Source organism: Marmota flaviventris, chromosome 1, assembly GCF_047511675.1.
Source record: "Marmota flaviventris isolate mMarFla1 chromosome 1, mMarFla1.hap1, whole genome shotgun sequence".
NCBI classification, from domain to species: domain Eukaryota; kingdom Metazoa; phylum Chordata; class Mammalia; order Rodentia; family Sciuridae; genus Marmota; species Marmota flaviventris.
This window is the reverse complement of record NC_092498.1, coordinates 41,210,384-41,229,096: the sequence shown is the minus strand read 5'-3', so window position 1 is coordinate 41,229,096 and position 18,713 is coordinate 41,210,384. Positions and strand designations below refer to the sequence as shown.

Sequence of the window (18,713 nt, the reverse complement as noted above, 5' to 3'; positions counted from 1 at the left end):
TGTGTTACTGGAGGAAGATATTGAAGCGATGCAGCTACAACCAAAAAACCCCAAGGATTGCTTTCTGAGGAATCATGGTCCTTTTCATGTTTTGACTTCAAACTACTAGCCTCCAGAACTGTGACAGAATAAATATTTGTTATTTTCAGCTGTCCATGTGTGTGGTACTTTGTCACAGTAACCACAAGAAACTGATATAGATGGGTTTCTCAAAGAAGTCTCCTGTAAATCTTTTTATTATTATTATATTTTTGGTAGTGCTGGGGATTGAACCCAGGGTTTCATGCCTACCAGGCATATGTGCTACCACTGAGCAATATCCTTACTAGTCTCCTCTAATTCTTATGCTTGTTTCTTTGTGGTTGGGAACTCCCAACTTTTGGCTTCTTTCACAATTTCTCTAAATCTTTGTTTCTGCAGTTTGAATATGATAAGAATTCCTGTCAATTTTTTTTTTTTGGTATTTATTCTTCTTGATGCTTTCTGAGCTTTCTAGATTTGTGACTTGCTACCTGTCATTAATTTTGGCAAATTCTTGGCCATTATTTCTTTAAATGGTCTAGTCCATAGTAAATAATAAGTTAATGATAGTTATATTTAATCATGGGTTCTGTTTTGTCCATACATTTTTATTAAAATGCTATTGAGGGTCCCTCTGAATTTTACTCTGACCAAAAGAAGAGAACCTGATCATTAGTATGATGTATTTCCCCTAAGGATAAAATGTCTAATTAAAAAATACAAATTTTGTGCCAGGTGTGGTGGCTCATGCCTGTAATCCCAGCAGCTCAGGAAGCTGAGGCAGGAGGATCCTGAGTTCAAAGCCAGCCTTAGCAATTGAGCAAGGCCCTAAGGAACTCAGCAAGACCCTGGCTCTAAATAAAATTTTAAAAGGGCTGAGATGTGGCTCAGTGGTTAAAAACCCCCTGGGTTCAATCCCTAGTACCAAGAAAAAAAATACAGATTTTGAATTCTGTTTCCATGCTTAAAATCTTATTGCCTTTAGAAAAAACTTAGTTATTTTCTTCATTGATAGTGAACATTACAATCTGATTTTTCTATATTTATTTTAGAGTTAATATTAATTCATTTATTCAATGCAAACATATCTAAGTATCTTTTATTTATTTATTATGTACCTAAATTCATTTTAGCAAATTTTGGTACAAAGGAAATAAAAAACTTAAGAACTTTAACATCAGTGAGTTTACAGACAAACTATAAGGGAAAAGCAATGAAGAGCAAAACAATTTCAAATTGGAACAAGTAATGAGAAGGAATGAAACAGACTAATATGTGAATATGGCTGGGAGTGGAAAAAAACAGTTAAGTAGGGGAATATGGATATATCTCCCTGAGAAGAAAATTTCAGTGAATCTTCTAAAGGAAAAATAATAACAACAAATAAGCTACTATAAGAAAGAAGATGAAGAAAGAGCTTTTTAGGCAGAAGCCATGATAACAATATTCCAAAGTTCTGGAAAGATCATACAATTTAGGAGTAGAAATGAGACAGAAATGACTTCAGCATGTTAGAGGAGACCAAAACAAACAAACAAAAAACAAAACAAAACAAAAAGCATAGACAGTAGGATTGAAATATAGTGAGCAAAGAAGATAGAATAATGAGATGACATGAGAGGTAGCCAGGACAGGGTGGCATAGGACCTTGGAAGCCATAGAAACATCTGATTCTATTCTATGTGAAATGAAGAGGATTAAGGAAGGCATTAAGTGTGACCTGCATTTCTAAATGATCCTACACTGAGAAACAATAAAGGCAAAATTAAAACAAGACCTGCTGAAAGGCTCCTAAAAGAGTCCAGGCAATAGGGGATGATAGTTTTTAAAAGAGTGGCATCTCTGAAACAAAATAAAAATATGTATTATATTTTGAAAATAAGATTAATAGGACTTGCTAGAAGGGAAAGAACTAAATCAAGGATGACATTTAGTCTTCTAGATAGACGTTGGCACTTTATATTGAACTGGGAAGACAATCAAAGGAGGAAGTTTGGAGGTAAGATAATTAGCAGTTCAGTATTAGACATGGTTAGGGTCTTAAGAGAAATTGAAGTGGAAATAAATATCAATGAGGCTATTGAATCATTTCTTAGCCTTTTTGCTAAGAAATTATATTTTAAATATAATAAACATATTTAAAGTGAACAATCTTGAAGCTCTGAAGAAAAATCTTAACTAGAATGACAGAAAGCTTTTGGTGCATGGATGATATTTAAAGTAGTGGTAATGATGTGATCACCTAGGTAAAGCATGATGCTCCAGAAGAGGGATCAGTATGGCTTCTATCTAAGACATTCCAGAACCTGGAGGACTAGTAAGGAAAAGGCTCATCAAAGAATGTGATAAAAGAGCCCCAGTGTAAAACAAAAGGAAAATTATAAGTGACTGATGTCCCAACAACTAAGAAAAAGGTGAAGAGAGCTCCCCTGCATAGCTCCCCTGCACTGAGAGGTGCCTGCTGAATACATCACTGAGGCACTGGGCAAAGACAGCTTTATGGGATGTGAAGCTGCAGTGCAGAATAGGGGAGCAGCCACACTTCAGAGAAGGAGACCCTTCTGGTCTCCTGCCAGTGAATGTTTATGTCTAGAGAATGCTATGTAATCTGTTTTAAAATTACTAACTTTGTACCAATTTGAGCATAGTGAATATTTAAACTGAAAATCTATGACAGATTTCTAAATTTCAAGATGACTCTTCTTGTAACAATTCCAATTCTTCCTAGGGTGAAGCTTATTCATTGCAAATTAAAAGAAATTTTCATGGAGTTCACATAAATGTTATGCTATCTTTATGAGATACTGTATTCTAAATTGGAAGAATTGCTTCTTCCTGCAAGCAGGGTGAGGTGAGGGGGAAGATATAGTAAGTTAATTTTGAAATCGGGCCAAATCTGAAATTCATAATCACTTCATTTGTGTGATATTAAAGCAAATATTTTGGAAGGTTAAAAAAGGCATTATTGCTTTTAGTAAAGAAAGTAAGAAATGAATGCTGAGACTAATTAAGAGCAGAAGAGAAACTGAATCTTTTAATCAATCTCTAGGGTTATTTAGTGTGAATATATTCCAAAGTGATCAAGATCATGCAAACTAAATACTGACAAAAACCACATTACTGGTGTAGCAAAATCAGGACAAATTTTATGCTGCTTTACCAGGATTTACCAAGATTTGGAAGTTTTTTCTCACATACTGATGGGCCAGTACTGGAATAAGTAGAGGCAGTGGCTCTCTTTTGAATCCCCTGGGGAGGACATAATCCTTACTCTACCACTTTACCTTTGGTAAATTTAAGTTCCTCAGGCTTTCTTGCTGAATCTCAGTTTCCTCAGTTAGAATGAGGATTGATTTCTTTATGTAACAGACATTTGTTGAACCCCTAAAATGCTAACTACATCATAACATCTATATCAGAGATCATTGTGAGGATAAAATCTTCTGACTCAGAGTTAGTACTCAGGAATTTTTCCCACTTTGCGTTCCGTCCTAGGGTCTTTGCACATGCTCCCTCTGCCTCATAATACAGGATGCCCTTAAAAATCTTCTAGCATCTGTACTTTTCCTTAATAGTGTTTACCACAATTGAAATTATTCAGGGGATTATTTGCTTACTGTCTGCCTCTTCACTATTTTGTTTACATTGCCTAAGACATTATCTGATATATGCAAGGTATTTAATAAATATTGAGTGAATTTGAACTTCAATAGAGAAAAAGGATGAAGGGAGAGAATTTGTACATGACTTTAAGGTTTATAGATTGAATAATATTGTCATTAATAAAAGAAAAGAATAGATAAGGAAGGAAAGATAATTCCTTAAGTTTTTTTTTAATTTAAAACATGTTAGAACTAAAAGTCCTGAAAGGCACCTGGAGGGAGAGAATATTCAGGAGAATATCTGTTGGAACTATTATAAGAAATGAAAACTGAATATAAACATTTAAAAGCTCTTATTCATTATGTGGCAAGTCCAACTTAGCCAAGGGAGGTTAAGAGCAATAAAGAGGAATGAAGGAAGAGTTGGATAGCAGTTAATTTTATGTATCAGTTGGCTAGGCCACAGTACCCAGATATTTATTCAATTATTCTGTTTCTGGAACAGTATTTTTTAGATGAGAGTAACATTTTAATCAGTGGACTTTGAGCAAAGCAGATTGTCCTCCATAATGTGACTGGGACTCATTTAATCAATTGAAGGCCTTTAAAAGAATCCTGAAGAAGAGAGAATTATGACAACAGACTGCTTCACGCTTGAGCTCCAACACTTTCCAGCACCTTGTCTCCAGCCTGCTAATCTTCCAAATTGTGTGTGAAAATTATGTATATGTGTATGTGTGTTTGAGTGTGTGTGTATGTGTGTGTGAACATAAAATAAAAGTTTGAAAATAAAAGAGTTTAGGAAAAAATGTAAGATGAATTCCTTTAATGTGTCATAATTACAAGGCAGTACAGAAAGCATGAACAATACTATTTACAGGAAGTAGAGTTGTGGTAGTTCAGAAATCATGGTCGTTTCAGATGCAGAATAGCTGTTTCTTAGAATCTTTCTTGATTTTACCTTCAGGAAGATTTCTGTGGTTCTGAATTTTGAATCACTGATGTCTGTGTCTGTGACAACATCAGAATGTGTTTCTGCAGCAGATCTTTCATGAAAACAGGGAAAACAAGAAAAAGAAAGTTTTTTATATGTCAGTTTATTAATTTTACTCTCCAATCTCTGTAAGATTCAGGCAAATAACAACGATCAGTTAGAATTCTGATGACCAAGATAGAGAGCACTTTGTTACAAATGTGAAGATATAACAGGACAAGGAAGCCACCTCAGCTCCACTTAGTCACATTCAACAGGAAGAGTCTGAAGATGCTTTCTGTGCCCATCCTACCAGATCTCAACATGAAGAATGAGCAGGGTGAACAAGCTGGACCATTGTAAGACTGGAATGGCAATCAATAATCATCATCTCTTATCCTTTATGTTCCTATGCAGTAAATTAGTATTCTAGAGAAGATAAATGACTAATACAAGGTTAGACCAGTAGAACTTCCAGAAACAAGAAATAAGATACTAGCATATCTTCAGAAAAGCAGCCTTATTGAAATCAACCCCATATGAACCACCACAGCATACAATTATAATTTTATTTATTTTTTTATGTGGTGCTGAGGATTGAACCCAGCGTCTTGCACATGCTAGGCGAGTGTTCTACCCTGAGCCACAACCCCAGCCCCCAACTATAATTTATTAAACACATATTACCAGGCCCAGAGCCCCAATGCCCTGACTCTGAACAATACATTTCATTGGGAATATTTTGTTACCTTAATAATACACATTTCATTCGCTAGTATTTCACAAATAAATGAATATAATTTTCTATTCCACAAAAGGATTTATTTTGCTTGATCTTACAACAAAATCCTGAGGTGAGATATAATGATTCTCTTTATAGTGGCATAGTTTCTAATAGCTGAATTGGAACCCAGTTTTTTTGAATTCTACCAGTGCCCTTTTTGACACATTTTTATTTAGACTTACAGTCATGTAATCAATGTGACAGATTAAGACCTTAGGCTTCAGCAATGTAGACAAGTGTTTTACTTTCCTGACTGACTTAATAAGAAAAGACAAATAAAAAATAAAACCTTCAGTGAGTTTAATCATTGGATTTTGAGATCTTCAACATCATCAAAACAATTAAATACAAAGAGCCAAGCATCTGTGTTCCTGGTTTATAAGAAACTAAGGAATCATGTTTTTAAGGGCAATAGATAGGTAAAGGAAGAAATAAGTTAGTGTTATTGAACCACACATCTATCACAACATTCAAAATTTTAATCCCTGCTATTGGGGAACATAAATTCATTTTCAAATTTTCTTTATTTAAGTTCCTCCCTTGTTTTCTAATGAAGCCATGAGTTCTTCAGGACGAGGCAAATCCACAGATTGTGACACATTGCCTTCAGACCCACTGGCATTCTGATAAATCTGTCAGTATGTAGAGTGATGACAGATGTGATAAAGAGATCATCGTGGCTCTCGCCACCTATATTTTATTGTTTGTTACAGCCATCTTCTATTTCTGGAAAACATTCCCAGCTGCCTGAAGCAGAGCTAGGAGCCAGAGTTGGAAAATATGTTGTTTTTCTCACAGTTTACAACCTAACTTGCCTACTGCTAATTATGCTGTACAGATAAGTAGAAATAATACTAGAAAATCTGTCTTGAACACTGGTTTCATTATCTGGTTTTATTAAGGTGACATTATTTCTGATTTTACTCATTTCAAGGTATTTGAAGACTCATTAAAAACATTTTCTCTGCAGTGTTTTATAACCTTTTGACACTTTCTTCTTTTACAAGTCATCCATTTTCCCCCCTTAAATTTATAAATAGGAAGAGTGAGAGGGAAGAAAGGGACATATTAACCTCTTATACATTTGTATCTGACAATCTTATTTTAGGTAAAGAGGTTATACCAATACCTTTGTTTTTGTTTTCTTTTGAAGGTCTATCATAAAATAGCTAAACTTTACTATATGAATGCTATTACTTACCTTAATAATCAGTAAAATAAGAACCATTTCATGTATAATCTATTTACGATTGATTAAAAATTAGGGAATTTTGTTCTTTTGAATGAGTTTCTGAGGACAATTGTGACTGCCTTAAAAGCAGTGAGGAAATTTTGTAGTGGTTGGCATCATCTGTAATTATTCTATCATTTTTCAGGAGAACAAAAGATGGAGTTATATGTGAATCAACCCTAGACCATTTGATCACCTCTATGAAAAGGTAGTTTAACCCCAGATAATTAATTATAATTTTTATTTCATACTTCCATATTTCAAGATTTCTTCACTCCCAAAAAATGACAAAAAACACTACAATAATTTACTTCAGATATTATTTGAATTTAGTTATGAAGTTTATAAATTCTAATTTATGATATAATCAAGACCATTAATTCATTTCATATATATAATCTATAAATTTAGTATAAGTTTATTATCAGTAGCTAAATCCTCCACTCATTCTTGACTACAACTACTCTCAAGTTTGAAAATAGGCTAATTAAAATTTTCTTCCTTTTGATATATTAACTACTATTTTGTACAGATTATATTTGGTCAGACAGATAAAGAGAAAGTATAATAAAGTTAAATATTCCATACAGTCACACTAGTTTATCAGACCTATCTTAAAAAATGGTAGCCATACAGAAGTATGTTAATTAAAATTCATATTTAGTATTAGCTTCTTTTTGAATATGACACTCTCCCCAAAGATCAAAATTTTACTCATTATAGCAAGAGCACATCCTGTATATCTCATAACATTCTTCTTGAGAAATGCATCCATAATTTTTTTTATAAGTAAACACAGACTAACATTTTAGATTAACTGGCAGTCACACATTTAAATAAAATGTGTGAAAGAGCTCAGGTAAGTAGGTTTACTGAGTCTACTACGTACATAACTTAAACTGCTGCTGCCTTAGTAGACTGAACATAACCTAGATTAGCAACATTATACCAAAAATCACTGTAGTGCTGAAAAGTAAAAGAGATTTCTATTTACATGGTGACCTGCAGTCATTTAAGTGTTTCTACTATCAAAAATAACCTCCAAATCAGTTATATGAAAGACATTAGTGTAAAATTAAGATATTAAAAATAGTTTCTTGTGCATATAAAATAAAGCAGACCAAGTGAGATCAGCAGAGGAACTCCTTACTAATTGGAACTCTGAAAGAAGGTATCATTTAACATTCTATAATAGGTTTTATTGCTCTAAACTCACACAATTATATGGTAGAATCCTTTCCATGGTGACATCTAAAAATCACCTGGTCAAGTAGACTTGGTACTTTTCTCCTTAAGTATATGAAACAATGGTTGGTATTAGCTTGAAATAACTATGACAAAATAACTGAGATAAACAGCTTTTATGGAGGAAAGATTTATTTTACTTCACACTTTTGCAGGTTTCAATACATGGTCTGTTGACCCCTTTGTTTGGGGACCTGTATGTCATAGTGGCTAGTAAGTGGTAGAGCAAAGTTGCTCAGCCAAGGACAAAATCAGAAAGGAGACACGGGAGTCTCAATATCTACTTCAAGGGAATTTCCCCAGCAATGTCACTTCTATTGCCTAGGCCCCAAGTCCTAAAGGTTCCATCACCTCCCAGTAATATCAAAGGTTGGCAACCAAGTCTTTAACACATGGTCAAGCATTATGATTCATTAAATCATTAAAGATGACAGCAGTTCATGCCAAACATTCCTTTGTCATTTTTCAGAATGTCTTTATCCTTTACGTGTAATACTATAATCTTCCCCATAATCTGACAGACAAGATGTCTCACTATGGTGCTTTTAGCGTATGTCAATTTTTCAATACATTTTTTTCAGAAGATTGGAATTGTCTGGCCACTTTATCTGGTCTGTCTACTTTGAGCTACTTTTTATTATATTGAGCCTTATGAAATTCATAGATTATATATCAAAACTGCACCATTCAAAATGAAGATCAGGATCACAGATACAACACCAAATTACTACATTAAAGATCAACATTTTCCCTGACAGAGAAAATCATATTAAAGCACGTATAGCTAAAGTTTCCTGTGTAATTTGAACTGTACTGAGCATTAAGTTATATGCAAATGGAGTTTATGTTATTTCCAAATATTTGTTCCTTGTGATATAAACATTTTTTTAAAAATTATTTATCCTAATTTGTTATATATGACAGCAGAATGCATTTCAATGCATAGTACACATGTTGAGCACAATTTTTCATGTCTCTGGCTCTACACAAAGTAGAGTCACACCATTTGTGTCTTCATACATGTATTTGGAGTAATGATGTCCATCCACCTCATTCCACTGTCTTTCCTTCAGCCCTTCCCCCTCCCTTCCCCACTCTTCCCCTTCACCCTAAAGTTCCTCCATTCTTCTCATGCTCCTCTCAATCCCCATTATGGATCAGTATTCTCATATCAGAGAAAACACTGGACATTTGTTTTTGGGGGGATTGGCTTACTTAGAATTATATTCTCCAACTCTATCTCCATTTACCTGCAAATGTCATGATTTTATTCTATTTTAATGCTGAGTAATATTCCATTGTGTATATATACCACATTTTTTTATTCATTCATCTACTGAAGGGCATCTAGTTTGGTTCCACAATTTAGCTCTTGTGAATTGTGCTGCTATAAACATTGATGTGGCTGTGTTCCTGTAGTATGCAATTTTTAAGCCCTTTGGGTATAAATCGAGGAGTGAGATAGCTAGGTCAAATTGAGGTTCCATTCCAAGTTTTCCAAGGAATCGCCATACTGCATTCCATTTTAGTTGCACTAATTTGCAGTCCCACCAGCAATGTATGAGTGTGCCTTTTTGCCCACATCCTCGCCAACATTTATTGTTGTTTATATTCTTAATCGCTGACTGGAGAAAGATGAAATCTTAAAAGTAGTTTTGATTTCCATTTCTCTAATTACTAGAGATGTTGAACATTTTTTCATGTGTGTTGATTGATTGTCATAAGATTCTAGAAATTTGTTGAAGCCTTCAATATTTTCTATTTTATTGGAGTACAAATTTTCAAAATAATTTCTGATTATCTTCTGTATTTTGTAATGCCCATCATGCTATTCCCTTTTTTATCATGGATGTCAGTAATTTGAATTTTTCTCTCCTCTTTGTTAGCATGGCTAAGTGTTTATCAATTTCATTTCTTTTTGTCAAAGAACCAATTTTTTGTATTGTCAATTTTTTCAATTGTTTTGTTTCAATTTCGTTGATTTCAGTTCTCATTTTAATTATTCCCTGTCTTCTTCTGCTTTGGGTGTTGATTTGTTCTTTTTCTAGGACTTTAAGATGTCATATTAAGTCATTTATTTGTTGATTTTGTGTTCTTTTAAGAAATGAACTCCATGCAATGAACTTTCCTCTTAGTATTGCCTTCATAGGGTCCCAGATATTTTGATATGTTTTATCAGTGTTCTCATTTACCTCTAAAAATATTTTAATATCCTCTTTGATGCCTTTTGCAACCCATTGTTCATTCACAAGCATATTATTTTGTCTCCAAGTGTTGGAATAGCTTCTATTTTTATTTTATAATTGATTTCTAATTTCATACAATTATGATATGATAGAACACAGAGTAGTATCTCTCTTTTTTTGTATTTGCTAAGAGTGGCTTTGTGGCATAACATATGGTCTATTTTAGAGAAGGATCCATGTGCTGCTGAGAAGAAAGTGTATTCACTCATTGATGGATGAAATATTCTATATATGTCTGTTAAGTCTAAACTATTGATTGTATTATTTATCTCTATAGTTTATTTGTTCAGCTTATATTTGGAAGATCTATCCAGAGGTAAAAGAGATGTGTTAAAGTCACCCAGAGTTATTGTGTTGTAGTCTATTTGACACTTGAACTTGTGAAGAGTTTGTTTGATGAACATAGATGCTCCATTGTTTGGAGCATATGTATTTATTATTGCTATGTCTTGTTGATGAATGGTTGATTCCCTTAAGCAGTATGAAATGTCCTTCTTTATTACTTTGAATTAACTTTGCCTCAAAGTCTACTTTATTTGATATGAAGATGGAAACCCCTGCTTGTTTTTGCAGTTCATGTGAGTGGTTTGTTTTTTCCCAACCTTTCACCTTCAGTCTGTGGATGTCTTTTCCTATGAGATGAATCTCTTGAAGGCAGCATATTGTTGGATCTTTTTTTTTTTCAATCCAATCTGCCAGTCTATGTCTTTTAATTGGTGAGTTTAGGCCATTAACATTCAGGTTTATTTATTGAGACATGATTTGCATTCCTGGTCATATTTGTTTATTTTGGGTATTTAATTGACTTGGTTTCTCCTTTTATTAGTTTTTTCTTTAGTGTAATGCCTCCCTTTGCTGATTTTCATTGTTGTTTTTCATTTCCTCCTCATGGAATATTTTGCTGAGGATATTCTATAGTTCCGGCTTTCTAGTTATAAATTCTTTTAACTTTTGTTTATCATGGAAGAATTTTATTTTGTCCTCAAGCCTAAAGCTTAATTTTGCTGGATATAAGGTACATGGCTGGCATTCATTTTCTTTCAGAGCTTTCAGAGCTTGGTATTCAGACATCCCACATCTCAATATCCTAATTCATGAAAAGTATTTGGTTTCACATATGTTGGGGATGTGAGAGCGGGAGAATAAAGAGTGAGAAGAAAGAAAAAAAAAACTCAAAGGAAGAAAAAGGATTGCTTTGTTTGGCAGATCAGTATCTTTTCTGCTTCCCTTCTCATCCAATAGGTGGGGTTGTCTGTTGTTAGTTGGTATCTCTGCCCTCAGGATGGTGAACATTACCAGGGTGGGAGGATTGGTCTTGGTTGCAGGCCACCTGGAAATGAAGTAAGGCACCCACCAGTCCCTGATAGGAGACTGCACCTCACAGATCTCCTCTGGGGCCCACTCCTGTGATGTGGGTGCCTGGTCTTAATTCCTAATCTCACTTAAAGACCTCAGGTTCCTGGTCTCTAAATTAGTCTCTAAACTGTATCACCCTCTCCCTTTCTATTTCCTAATCAGGAACCTTTCTCTCTGGAGGTCTTGTGTGTTGGACTCTGAGGGTTGCACACCTGTAGAGGAGAGCTGTTTTGTATTATGCAGTCACTGTGCCAGGTTAGTGGTAACTGGGGAGTTGGGGGAATTAGAAACTATGGTCACCTGGTGACCCAGTGTTCCAAACTGGGAGTTACCCCAATTAAAGATGGTGATGAAGGTGCCCCAAGATGAAGGCCGCTGCTTTCAGCAATGGGGTGTCCAGTCTGGTGGGGGGAGCCAGGCGATAGCATTGGACTATATGTTCAGAGATGAGCGCTGTTGCATTCAGTGTTGTGCTGTCAGCTGTCTTCAGAGCCTGTGCAATGTCCCCAGGTACAGTCAGGCTAGTGCATGTAGGGGACTATGGCAATAGCTGTAGAGTCCCAAGATGAAGGCTACTGAGGGAGTCCCATGTTGGTAGATAGGGTCCCACACAGGAGCGGTAGCTGGAGTTCTTGCCTATGGGTAGCAGCCAGATATCTTGCATGGGAGTGGTGTCATGAAATTTTGTGCAGGTGGGTGATCAGGTGGTGGTCCTGCTCAAGTACCAGCCAGTCCTGCAAAGGCGAGTAGTGGGGGAATTGGGAGTCCTGCTCTGCTGCTGAGGCCCACAGTCCTTTGTGGGCATAGTGGCCAACATTCCTGCATGGGAGCAGCTGTGAGGGGTCCTCTACCACTTGCAGAGAAGCAATATCCCCACTAGTTGAGACCCGGGTCACAGAGCGACACAGAATGCTGCCTCCTATGGCCCACCATCTTGGATCCTCACTATCAACTCTTTTTGTCTTAAAGTTTATTTTGCCTAGTGCTGATATAGTTATATTAGCTCATTTTTGTCACCATGAGACTATTATTTCCTTTTCCATCCTTTATCTAACTACTTCTTGATGTTTCATTTGTGTGTCTCATGAAAAACTGGATAGTCTCCAAAAACCCAATCACATAATCTCTATACTCTAAGTTAGGTTTGTTATAATTTTCACTTAGAGTCTGGTTAATAATATTTTGAATATATTTCTGTCACCTCATTTTCTTCTTTCTGCTAATCCCACTTTTTTTTGTTTTCTCTCTTAATTTAAGCTGATTTTTTTATACTGAGTTGGAAACCACAGGCTATACCTTTAACACTATAATGTTTGTTATTTAAATTTTAATATATAGCATGTGATCATGGAATACATTTCTGATTTTGCTAATAAAGATGTAATTGGAACAATTGCTAAATTGTAATTAATATCAATATATTGTTTAAATGTTATATTCTTGATATGACAATTTTCTGATCTGAAAAATATGTAGTAAACTATTTAGGACTGGAATGGAATATCACATTACACCATTCTCTCAAATGATTCAGAAAAATATGTATGGGTGTGTGTGAAAGTAGTTTATATTAGTCAAGATCAAGGTGTGGCCTCTTGTTTTTTTCTGATTGACAAGTAACATCTGGTACAACCCTGGATGATGCTCTGAGCTTTAGATTCAGGAGAGAGAAAATTTGAGGGCTTTGGAAGAATAGAGAAATGAGATGGCAATTTTTATATGTCACAGTTTTTGCTTATATTTCTGCTGCAATTTTTACCATTTCCATCAAATTTTCAAATTTATATTATTAATATAATACCTTTTACTTTGATCTACCAGGAAAATAAATTCTTTCAATTTGTCTTTGTCTTTTGACTTTGCTTGACCAACACTCAGATGCCAGAAGCAAAGTAAGATTTACTATATTTTTTGCATTTGTATTTTGCATCACAGTTACAAAGTAATTACCTATACTTTATTAATATATGAATTCACCTTTATGGATGCATCTGTATTGTTCCATTTTTTTTTACTTTATATTTCTTATCAGCTTTGATGATTATACAAATTTGTGATATGAGATATTTCTCTAATGTTACTTTCCCCCAGTTATTTTTCATAAATTTTAAAAAGATACACATACCTCCTGGGTCTCTCTCTTCTTCACACATGAAAATGGCTGTGAATGAGTACATTTTAAAGATTTTGTCCCTAATATTTTCATACAATATTGATATTGTGTAGCTTGAATCCTTGAATTGAAATATTAGAATCATGATCTCCCTATGTGTCTTCTGGTCACTATTCAAAGCACAATCTGATAAAGCTGTTTCTTCAGAATGAGGTTTTTAAGTGCATACAGCAAGATAAATAAGATTACAAAAAAAGATTAAAATATAATTATAAAATGTTTTAAAACCCATTTGTCTCTCTCTCTCTCTCTCTCTCTCTCTCTCTCTCTCTATATATATATATATATATATATATATATATATATATATATTCCTTAGTAAGGCATTGAGTAATAAGTCTGGATAATAATCTAAAGAATACTCTTTTAAAGTATTGGTAAAATATAAAACACATACAATATTTTGAGATATTTGTATCAACTGCAATATAATATGGAAAATCTGATTTACAATAGTGACAAAAATCATAATTCCTGCTAACAATACTGTGTTAAGTTACTTTCACTCATGATTACATACTAAATTCAGTTAGAGTGAAAAAAATAAAGATTTTTTAAAATTATCCTAATAAAGATAATTCTATTTCTGTATCCCAAGTGAGAAATAAGTGCTCTAAAGCAGTGCTATCAAAATGTCAGTCAATAGAATAATTTAATCCAGACATTGTCTTCTTTGGACATTATAATGCAACAGAATGTTAAAAAGAAAATACATTTTAATGTCTCTCTGTGGGAACATTTGAATGTGATATTTCTACTCCTTAGAATGGTGTGCCCTGGAAATATTAGAGCCCAGCAATAATATCAGAGAAAGTCTAACAGAAGTCAGTAAATACTTAAAGAGTAATGTTAAGGGAAGAAGGCTGAACAGTAGTTCAAAAACTTGTTGACTGGAATGACAACTGATCTTTTCTATCTCCCCTTCTTCAGAAATAAATTATAAATGTTTTAAGTTAAGCAGCACAGCAATACTTCATAAAACATTGGAAAATTTCAAAGTTTATTTTCTGAACATTAAAAATTCTGTCTTTTGCCAGGTACAGTTATGCACACCTGTAATCCCAGAAATTCCAGAGGCTGAAGCAGGAGAATCATAAATTCAAAGACAGCCTCAGCAATTTAACAAGACTTTAAGCAAGTTAGCAAGACCCAGTGTCAAAATTTTAAAAATAAAATAAAAAGGGCTGGGAATATTGTGGAGTGGTAAAAGCCCCTCTGAGTTCAATCCCTAATGCCAAAACATCAACAACAATAACAAAACTTTCATATTTTGCTCATATTAATTTAAACCATGACAGTTATCTACATAACTTCAATACTGTACTCATATTTTTACTCCCTCACTTATATTTATTACAAATAGTAATAAATGAAAAAAAATCAAGAAAGGTCCTAAAACTTGTAAAACCTTAGAAAATAAAAGCATTTTCTTAACTCATTTACATTTCCTGAAACCATGTAAAGAATTATAACCTGTATTTCTTCTACGCCCAAGACTGAGTCATCAGTCATTTAAAATACTTCTCAGCCATCTAGTCTGTCAGTTGTCCTGAATAGGGGCATTTCTTTTAAATTAAGATTTAATTCTAATGGTGATAATAAGAGCAAAATAATTAATTTTTAAAAAGTAGTGGAAATAAAAGACAATGCTCAAAATCATATTGAAATAACTCCATGATCTCATCTAGATTAGAGGAAATCAGATATTTACTTAGTGTCTAATCAAGTTCAAACTGTTAAAACAGATTATCTCATTTATATGAATTAGAAAATGCAAAAATTCTACTGCCATAGTGACATTAAGTAGCAGATTTGATTTATATATTATATAGGAATCCACCCATCTAAATGCAACATCAGTTAAGATTAGAATGTTTACCTTTAATAACTGTGGAGAGAATGAAAATTAAAAACCAAGATATACTCTTTTCACTGAGTCCATTACACTGTAGAGGAAGATAGTCATGGAAACAGATCCTTTCAATGTATGCTCAGGTTGCTATGGGAACACAGACCCTCCATATGGTTCTCCAGAGTCCTCTTCCTCTATTATGCTGCCATTCACCAGAGAATATGTCTGCTAATGTATGCACTACAGTCTACAGAGAATAAAAATAATTATGCTTCAGCCATGAGCTTCTCCCAGAAGATGGTATTCTACTTAGGAAGATACCACCAGTGATGCAACGTTGAAGCTGTGTACATTTTCATTTATCTCATCATCTTGAACAAGTTTAATCAAATTTCTCATTAAAGCTTGAAAATAACAGCAAAGTTAGAACCCTAACTTACATATTTACTAAGTTTGCCCATAGGGAAATATAACCTAGTAGTCTCCAATCATGGCAGTTACAGTTTCTAAAACTGCATTTGATTCCATAAAAACATAATTTTGACATATCTTCAAATATAGACATTCTGAGGCAGATGTCATGTACAGAATCCCAAGTAAGATATTCTAAGTTTCATGCAGAATATGATTATAAGTGTACTTTTTTCAATTTAGATATTATTGTACTCTATTTTTCTGCCATTAAGAAAATATTAAGATAGTTGATGCTTCTTATTCAGTGTTATAAATGGAATTTTGATTGATTTTGCTTGACATATGAAATTAATAAATAGAAAAATGCACTAATATTTGTTACAGATTTTCTTTTAACTGAGAAGAGTTGTCAATTCCTCTGTTCTAGCACAAGGATGAACTAAACTGAATGCCTTAAAAACCATTATAAATAGTCTAGGAACAAATTTTATGTCCCAAAAGAAGAAATTGACTAACGAATTGATCTTTTCAATGAATGAAAGATCATACCACATCAGATTTCCTTAGTGTTGATCTAATGTTCTTTCCCTGTTCTAGAAAAATTTCTATTTCTAACAGAAATTAGATCACCTGTATATAGCAGTTTGATTATATCTTTAATAAATATTTGGCCCCTTCTAATCTAGGTATTCTGTAATCTAGGTATTCTAGGTAATCTAGTCTCCTCTTGGTTGTGACAGTTTCTCAGACTTCTTCTTTTTAATGACTGACAGTTTTGAGGATTACTGGTCAGGAATTTTATAGAATTTTCCTCAGAGGATTTTTTTTCTTATTATGTCTACACATTTTAGGGAAGAAGACTGCAGAGGTCAGGTGCCATCCTGATCATATCATGTCAAGAATATGTGCTATCAACATCACCCCTGAGTTTAACCTTGATCCCCTGAGAGAGCATTTTTTGAGTTTCTCTCCTGTTAAGTTATTCTTTGTCCCACCTTCATTTTTTTGGAAGAAAGCCCATGCCCAAGGAGTAGAAAACCACATTGCACTTCCTTGAAGGAGGAGTACCTACACAGTCATCTGGAATTCTCAGACACAGAATTTCTCTCTTTGTTGTATATTCATTTGGTCATTTATTTTTATCATTGCTGACTCACAGTTGCAGATGACTTCTTTTATCAAAAATAATATTGAAGTCCTTAAAAATAAGTTATCCTTGAGAAAAACAAACAATATCATTGATAAATTTAAGTTTCTAAGAATCAGAAGAAAATGTTGAGAATTTTAAGGTAAAACTAATTTCAATTAACTCACAAAGAAACTGTTTTTGTTACATTTAATATTTATAAGATACAATAAGAAAGTTGACTTACAAGACACATATTCTAAAGCGATGATTTAGAAATTATCTGGTAAATTCAATCAGTATGTAAGAAAAACACATGATTCAAAGAATAGAACAGATTTTGAGACTGCTTTCCAAGCTTTGCCTATTTATTGATTAGGTTAATTTAATAACTGTTAATTACAGCATTTATATGAATATAGTATAACACAAAATTCTATATTATTATATTGAATCATAACAAAATTTTATTCAGTAAAGATAAAGTATATCAGATGGCATATATACACTAAAAAAATCACAGAAAACATTATTTATTTCAAATATAGCCTCTATATATTAAGTACAAGTGTATAGTGTAATATAAAATTGTATACATATAAATGCAAATTTAAATTGCATAACCATATATACTAAGGAGAAATGTCTAATAAAACAAAAAAAATGATTATTTGATATGGAATTTGAAATTATTTTGAATGAATGATTATACTTTCAACCTTTTTAGAGCTATTAATGTTAGTCTGGATCTCCTTTGTGACTATATTCTCAAAAATCTAAGAAGAGAGATAAACTTTCTAAATTTCTACTAAATAATATTACATCTTGAATTCCAATTAGAAATGAAATATTTATTTAAATGAAGGGACATAAAAATGGATAAAATGTGCCTATAACTTCCACTTTACTATACTATTCTTGAGAGCTATGTGTTGCTTACTTTTTACTTTAACTATAATTTAAATCAAGTATTAATAGGATACTGTCAACAACTATAATCACTTAAGGTAAAAGAAGATAGGTAACCCTGAGAAGCTATTCTGAGTACTATAGTTTACATCTAAACTATTTCCCCAAAAGCGCATGTTTAAGATTTGGTCCCTAGTCTGTGGCACTTTTGGGGAAGTGGTGGAACTTTTAGGAGGTAGGGCCTAGCAGAAGGAAGTTAGGTAATTGGGGGTGTGTTCTTGAAGGGGAGATTAGGAGCCCTGCTCCTTTCTGGTTCCCTCTTAAACTCTGGGCTACCATTCCACCATTTCACCATGTAATTTTGTATAATTTACTACCCAAAGGTAAAGGAACCAAGCAACAAGGAACAGAAATCTTTGAAATTATGAACCAAAATAAACTTTCTTCTTTCTAAGTTGATGATTTCAGCAATTTTGTTGCAGTAACAGAAAAGCTGACTAACATACTAAGGCTTTTTGAATATTAGATGATATACATTGCTGCAACAATTACTTTTCAACCTTAAGGCATTTATTCATTAAGTCCACAGTGAACTATACAGCATCTGCAGCTGCTGAAATATCATACTAGGATTATGTATCCAGATGACTACAAATTATCTTACCTGAAAAACTAGGATGTTTTTTCCTCACTCATTACCTTAAATACATCACCTCTTGGCTCATTTCTCATAAGGTCAAGACCTAAAAGTAATTTAAACAACTTTTTCTGTGCTCTTTTA

At 33.5% G+C, this 18,713-nt stretch overlaps 1 long non-coding RNA gene across 2 annotated transcripts in view; it reads right to left on the bottom strand.

The window, feature by feature from the left end:
* The window catches only part of LOC139704667 (uncharacterized), a 193,091-nt gene that overhangs the window by 30,629 nt on the left and 143,749 nt on the right, over positions 1-18,713 (bottom strand). Inside the window, exon 5 of one of the 2 annotated variants that reach the window (XR_011706548.1) lies at positions 4,475-4,669. The exons of the other annotated variant lie outside the window; for it this stretch is intronic. This is a non-coding gene — a long non-coding RNA (uncharacterized lncRNA). Of the gene's footprint in view, positions 1-4,474; positions 4,670-18,713 lie in introns of those variants that run through there. 2 annotated transcript variants of the gene reach the window in all.